This window comes from Capsicum annuum, chromosome 10 (assembly GCF_002878395.1).
Source record: "Capsicum annuum cultivar UCD-10X-F1 chromosome 10, UCD10Xv1.1, whole genome shotgun sequence".
NCBI classification, from domain to species: Eukaryota; Viridiplantae; Streptophyta; class Magnoliopsida; order Solanales; family Solanaceae; genus Capsicum; species Capsicum annuum.
The window spans coordinates 67,955,401-67,962,946 of record NC_061120.1 but is presented as its reverse complement, the minus strand read 5'-3'; the positions used below and the strand labels follow the sequence as shown (position 1 = coordinate 67,962,946).

The 7,546-nt window shown below is 34.0% G+C and overlaps 1 long non-coding RNA gene across 4 annotated transcripts; it reads left to right on the top strand.

The window, feature by feature from the left end:
• Positions 1–1,067: 1,067 nt before the first annotated feature.
• On the top strand, positions 1,068–5,297 carry LOC107844863. Of its 4 annotated transcripts, XR_001666605.2 has the most exons (4): positions 1,079–2,805; positions 2,878–3,133; positions 3,631–3,789; positions 4,261–5,297. It is a non-coding gene; the product is annotated as an uncharacterized LOC107844863 (long non-coding RNA). The 4 variants fall into 4 exon arrangements; XR_007045704.1 differs by having other exon boundaries at positions 1,068–3,133; positions 3,877–5,297; XR_007045703.1 differs by having other exon boundaries at positions 1,077–3,133; positions 4,766–5,297.
• The last annotated feature ends 2,249 nt before the right edge of the window (positions 5,298–7,546 follow it).

Below are 7,546 nucleotides of genomic sequence, written 5' to 3'. Positions count from 1 at the left end.
AATCAATGTTGGGAAAGGAAGCCAATTTTAGCATGTCTTCAAAACCATTAACCTGGGTATGTTCAACTTAACTATTATAATCCACCCACGGATTATATGGGTCTAGTATTACCCCCTGTATAGGCCTCGATGAGTGTAGCCGCTCGAACCGGAGATACTATAGGAGTAGGTAATTTTTGTGTACCCTTCTCTCTCCATGATACATATATAAAAGTATTAGGGGATTCTCGTGTACCCCTCAAGTATATGATCGCTATAACCCATCCTTATGTCGGCAAACATGATTTTCTAGTGTCTGTGCTTTGGACTCACACCTTCACAGTTAGCTATCACACCCCACCATTATTTCCCAGTTAAAACCATTACCACACAACCAAACCACCAATTCCATTTATTATTAACCAAGGCTATCATTAGTGGTATCATCATACCGACTATAGCTTTTAATCTATGTCCTTAGCCAACGTTAAGGGATTCCCATGTACCCCATTGGTTACATTATTAAGTGTACTTGGGGGATTTCTATGTACCCCGCAAGTACCTCATTATTAGGCTTAATTGGGAGATTTCTATGTACCTTGAAAGTATCTCATTATTAAATTTTGCTTGGGGGATTTCCATGTACCCCACAAAGTGTTCATCATTCAAACCAATTTCATTATTCATTCACTTAAGAAATTCCCGTATATCCCACAAGATTTTTATTCAAATCAATTTCATTGCCACCAAGGCCTTACCATTTAACCATTCCAAACCATTCAAAATCATTTAAACCAATTTAAGGTTCCATTACCAAACCATACCATGAAATAGCTTTAATAAAACTTCAATAATAGAGCCAAACATTCTCATATGCATTTTATCAAACATATTAAGTGCATACCTTTACCAAGACCAAAACCAAAGCATAAACCATCAAGTTTAGGGTTACTATGACTGATTTGTTAAACCACAACCAACAAGTATCCACATATGCAAACCACCACCAAAAACATGTGAAAACATAATTTAAATCAAGAGTAAACAATACTCAATAACACTACAAGAAAACTGGTTATTAAAGACCAACATTTAAGGACACGGTAATAATCTGGTCGCTAAAATTATACATTCAGAGACTAAAATTTTTCCTCGTCCCTAATTTACATTTTTTTGCAAAGACTTCTAAATCTGGTTGCTAAAACATACGCATCTCGTCCCTAATCAGTCACCAATAAATAAAAAATAAAAAATAAGCTAATTAAATCCCTCTCCCCCACCCGAACCCCTACCCCTACCCCCATAACAAAAGATAAAGAAATGAAATATCTCGTTATTTGTAGAATCCCTAAAAATTGACTCTTCAAATTTCTTATGGGGCACAAATTTCTTGTCTTTATCAGCAGCAATTTCATCCTCTCCGGCAGACAACACATCCTCAAGTTTCGTTCGTTATTTTTTCTTTATCTTACTCTGTCTGATCATTTTAGAACTGCTTTCCAATTATTTCATTGACAGACCATGTGGTTAGGGTTAAATTTCATATCTGTATCAGATGTCATTTGAGTTTAATTTTGTGCGTCCTAATTTGTGTTTTGTCCATTCCTTCGATATTAGGGATTGCTCCCGTATTGTGATTGATTATTGGTTGTGGATTTCTTATATAATCTTAGATTAGTCACTTAAACAAGCGTGTAAAACACATAGATTTCCATTTCTAAGCATCATTACATGGGCTTTCTTCGAGTGCAATATGGTGTATAAATCTAATGATTACCGTAGTAGACTTATAGTACTTTAATAGGTGTATAACACTAGTCTACTATTTAACTATTTGTAGATTGCTTGAAATTTGGGGACCTTTGTTGGGGTCGGAAGTGGGAGCCATGAGATTCTCTACGTTTGGATAAGACGTTTAGGTTGTTTTAGTTGCTTCTATAGTTACTTTATATCTGAATAGTAACTTGTCATAGTTTTGCTTATAAATGTCTTTCAGTTATGATTTTGTTTTGTGTTTTAAACATTTAATTAAAGCACCTTATGATATATTGAATACATTTGCACTTATTTGTATGGTGTTGATTTATATTCCCTGAAAGGCTCACCATAATTGATTTAATTATAGTAAGTTATGTGTATTTGAATGGTAATCGATATTTTTGGTAGAATTTCTTTTTCAAAAGGAGATAAAATTGAAAAAATAACAAGGTATAGATAATTGCTGAATGTATAATAGATAATGATTAGCCCTTTCCTCAATGTCTATGTTTCAGTTGTACCTTTTAACACAACTTTCCCAAGGTCATCAGTTTTAGCTATTATTGGATATTTACCTGCTTGTCATAACTTATGAGAAAAAGAATTAACTAAGAGTTGATTAAACTATTCTAAGCAAAAACAAGAGCTTCTGTTAAACCCTATATGTTGCAACTAGGTTATACCTATGATCTTACAGATGAATTATCTTTTCATTTTTTCGTTATAATTGTAAATTAAACAAAGATCATTAGTATAGACAGTAAGAATTGTTGATGGGAAAATATAAAGTTTGGGATTTATTTTATGCTATACTTGCATCTTATTCTGTCTCATTGTATTCTACAATATTTCTAAACGTTTTGAGGCAAGCACCCACTACAGAGTGAGTTACTCTGGAACCTTTTACCTCACTAAACTTTACTTATTTATCGAGCTAATTATTGAGCAACTTGAAATAACTATAAATTACTATTTGGCCCATTAAGAAAGAAAAACAAGATAGGATGGCATAGGAGGAAAATCGACAGCTCGATGGAGAGCTTGCCCGGCCGCCACAGAGGACTTGGGGTACTTCGAAATATTTCAAATTTTTTTTGAAGATGCAACATAATTTAATAATCTCAAGTTAATTATTATCAGGAATCAACTAGAAAATACAAGCATATAGAGGTAAATACTACTTGAAAGTTGAGCAGATGCAATATTCACATGCAGCGATTGGTGCAGACATGGTTACTTAGTTATCAAACTTTCATGTGTGTCTTTGATCAAACACCTACAAAGAAAACTATTTCTCGATCAGATCATCCATGTGGTGCCTCTCAACAGCTCCACAAATTAATTGTAGCCCATTCGTCTTGCTAGCTGTTTTTACGGGAAACATTCAAGTCAATAGGTATTGTTGTTATGTCTTAACTTTTGTGTTTATTTTAGTAACTTGCTATTTTTCAAATCACTATTGTTAAACTTCTGAAAGTACTCATATTATTTTATTAACGTGTTCTAGATCACATGAAATCGAAAGCAACCGCTCTACCTCACTAATCTCGAACTTATGGGCATGTTGTGTTTAATTGTTATAGATATCACCTTAATGTCCTAGTTATATGTTTGTGTGTAATTCTTCTTACACCATTTACGAATTTTAAGAAGTGTTCTATAAAATTATGGTAAAACATTTCTCTTGAAAGGATCCTAAAGTTATCTTGATTTAAGAAAATGCCTTTTGTATTATTTCACTTGGTTATAATCTAGTAATTTTATTGATCTGCAATCTAGTAAGTTATTGCAACTTATTAAGGTAGTACTAGCCGAACATATAAATTTTACTTGTAATATGTTAAAACTCGCACGTATACGAAAATTAAGGACCTGTGTCATACTACTCCACAGGTTTTGAGGGATCTGTTATCTCATTTGCCAAAAGCAATTGCTAAGTATATTGTTTATCAAGTGGAGTATGGAGCTCATTGCATTCAGATATTTGATTCAAGGGTTGGGCAACTCCTACCTCATATGTGGTACTGCTGGTCAAAGCCTTATATTGATGAGGTAAGCTAGATTTTTTTGGTTAGTCAAAAAGCTATTAATTGTCCATCTTCTCGAAAACCTTCTTATCACATTCTTTTGGATGCATAGGCTAGAGTGGAGGTCAACAGTGAAAGTCTACTAGATTTCCAATTTTGTTACGTTGAAGTATCCCTGAAGGTCTAAGTTGTTCTGATATATGATATATACATAATTTTATATATGTATCATATAGGAAGAGTAACGTCACATCTGATATATGATACATATATAAAATTATGAGTCCTTATAGTATTTAGTGGATTAGGCATGGAAATAAAATGTATAGATTACGATCACAAGTGTTGCATATCGTGAATGACGTTTAGATTAAAGGAGGATTCTTTGGGTGCTTTAATAGTTGGTGTGTGGAAATGTCATTCCTTTCTTAATTATTATGTAAACTTTCTCTCGTTCTATTTTCTTTTTGAACACCTCTCATATTTTAAAATGCAGATAGTTAGTATAATCAAAAGAAAGTGCCCACAAACACATCTTGTCCTCTACATTAATGGAAATAGTGGACTTTTTGAAAGGATAAAAACAACTGGAGTTGATGTAATTCGACTTAACTAGAAAATGGATATGGTAAATGGAAGGAAGTGATTGGGAACCGATATCGGTATACAAGGGAATATGCATCCCGCTACCTTATTTTGTCCTCTTCCTACACTGATAGATGAAATTAAAAGGTTTATTGCACAACTATACCTTAAATATGCCTGCTGTGAGTTGTTGTGAGGGGCAGAGTTATTGGTAATGATTTATACAGCTGGCTGTACTATGGTTGTTGTGATTACCTATTGGTTTCAGATCCATATGAAGATGAATTCTCACCTAGTTATTACCATAGAAATGATTTGGCTCTGGTTATTGAGATGATGATGTCATCAGAAAATGTTTATGAAACTGTGTTAAAGTGCGATTATGAAGCTTTCGGATACAAATTATATGACTGCAGGTTCAAAATGTGATTTGGATAGCCAACTGAAAACTATGTCCTCAAATTTTTTGATATTGATTATGTCACATCATGAAGAGAAGGTAAATGAAAGAAAGCAATCGAAAAAACTCTCAGCATGTTCTGATGATGTCGGATATGGCAAATCAAAGATAGTTTACCCATCAATGAAATAGGAAATATGTTGCCAGAATCTGAAGGATCAGCTGAAATATTTCAGGTTGTTGTAGACAATTAAAATTACAAGAGGGGTGGAACTTTTGAAGATTCTAATCTTACAGAAAAAATTATGGAGACTAGAAGACCTCTTAAGAAAAGTAAAGGCAATGAATCTATGGACTTGGGGTCGTCAACAATGAGCAAAAAAGGAATCATGTTGGAATAGCAGAGTGTAGAAAGTTCTATGAACTATTGTAGCTAGGAATGTTGATTTGGATTGCGTAGACAGTGCCATAACTTTTATGTAATGACTACATGGAAATTGAGATGTAAATACATAATTAGTTTTTAATATATACAGAAGTTATCTTTATATTTGTTATGTGCATCTTATTCTCTGTAATGTATATTTTATATTTCTTTTATGAAATTGGACAGAAATTTAGTTATTTAGTTAGGAGCCATAAATTATGGTCCTTAAAACACAATTTAGGGACTAAATATTTAACCGTCGCTAACTACTTTTAGGAACCAGAAAAAAAATCTTGTCACCATTGCCTTTTAGTGAATAAGCATGTAAGGACGGGTGGAGACTAGATTTTGTTGGTCGCTATTGACTTTTAAGGACCGGAATTGAACTTTAAGGGACCAAATTTCCCTTCACTAATAACCATTTTTCTTGTAGTGTAATATGCATCCAGAAACCTCAACATTGGTTTTCAAAACCACTATTTATGATTCATACTCAATGTTTAAAACACATTAAAATATGTCTTTAGTTGTAACTAACAATAAGGGAGGAGTACATGCCTTATACAAGAAGATTCGCAGAAGGAAACTTTACTCTTGAGCCCTTTAAAGAACACTTATATAAACCCTAGCCTCCAATCTTCAAGAGAGAGTTAGAGAGAGTAGTTGGAGTGTTTTGATATTCCAATAAGTTTTATGAAAGGATACAATGAGTTATATAGCATGGGGACTTAAGGATTTTAGGGTGGGAAATGTCTGAAATGCCCTAAGCTTAAAAGTTGAAAACCTACTCGCAGAAGGGTACGACCACCCCCCAGCCATACCCTAGGGTAGTACGAGTGGTACCCTAATTCGTACCCTATCCATACTCGTACCCTAAGGCACAAGAAGTACCCCTAACCCGTACCTTGAGTAGATTCAACTAGGCTTAGCATATGAAATTATACGACTTGGCAAGATACCACTCTTACACTATCATACGACTAGTAAGTTTCCTAGTTGCACCTTCAATGGAAACCAACCCAAAACACACTGCCTAACATATGAGAGAGAGGGCTCTAGTTGTACCCTAGCATATGATTTGTACCTTCAAGTCGTACCTTGTCCAGAAACTTCAAAACTCCAAAAATTTTATAAGGGCCAAGGTTTAGGGTGTTTCAAAATTATGCCGCAGTGGGATTGAATCTTCTTAAAGAGAGCGAGATATTTGTGCCTTAGCGAAGAAGAAAATTATTTTAGTTTCTTCGTTTTTTATATTTTCAATTGTAATTTAATTATTATGATATATTACACCAATACTGGAATAATTACAATTGGTGTGATATTCTCTTTATCCATTGCAGTGTTTGATTGAAACTTAACTGTTGCATTTGAATTTCAGACGACGTTATAAGTTCTATTATTCTAACCTTTGCTGACCATCTGCAATTTGAATATGGGTGGAGTTGAGTGTTCGGTTGGCCTTCATCACATAAATCACATATAACATTATTCACTAGAATCTGCATCTTCGTCATCCTGTCTTTGGTGAGTAGTTTTTCTTGGTTATAAGGCTAGTGTATAAATTGATGGCTAGGCATTAGGATTGAGCTCTTGATTAGATCAGCAACTCACATTCTTTGTTAGTTGCGTAGCATTGTGTTGTAAGTTTGTGAAACAGAATGTACCACATTAATAGTCAAATTGTAGGTTCTAATGTGTACCGATCCTTCATATATAATTAATGGGGTTAAGATTCCTACAATATCAATAATATTCAGTTGGAGGTTGATGGTCTTATACACTTCATATGAACCCATTTGAGCCTTTCCAGATGAGCTTGCCTACTGAAGCAACATTCTATGTACTACAACTTTTGACCTTCACCACAATAAACTTCTTGGGCATGTCGAGTCTTCCTCAGGAAACTATTTTCATTCTCTTTTTTCTTCTGAAGTACCCCACAAATAGTCCCTACACTTTCTTTCTACTTCATGGAGTATGCTTTGGGGTAAAATAAATGTTGTTCCCCAAAATTTAAATATAGAAATTAACATTGTATTTATGATTTTCAGTTTGTCTGTATAAGAAGAGAAGTTCTTAGATACACATTTGTGATCCCGTCGGTGATAGTCTCAACTAGACGATGATTGATACGCTCAAGATCTATCCTAATATGATATAACTGTGGTCATATGCAAATATAATAATTCGAACAAGTTTGGAAATTCCCCAAGGAATATGAGAAAACAATACAAATTGGACTAATATCAGATTCTTGATCTGATTTCTATTTTGTAAGAGTCGAAAGAAAGGAGATTGTATAACTAAAACTATAAATTGCACCAGTAACTAAAATGACTACAAGAGTGTGGGATATGTGTGGGGGGGGGG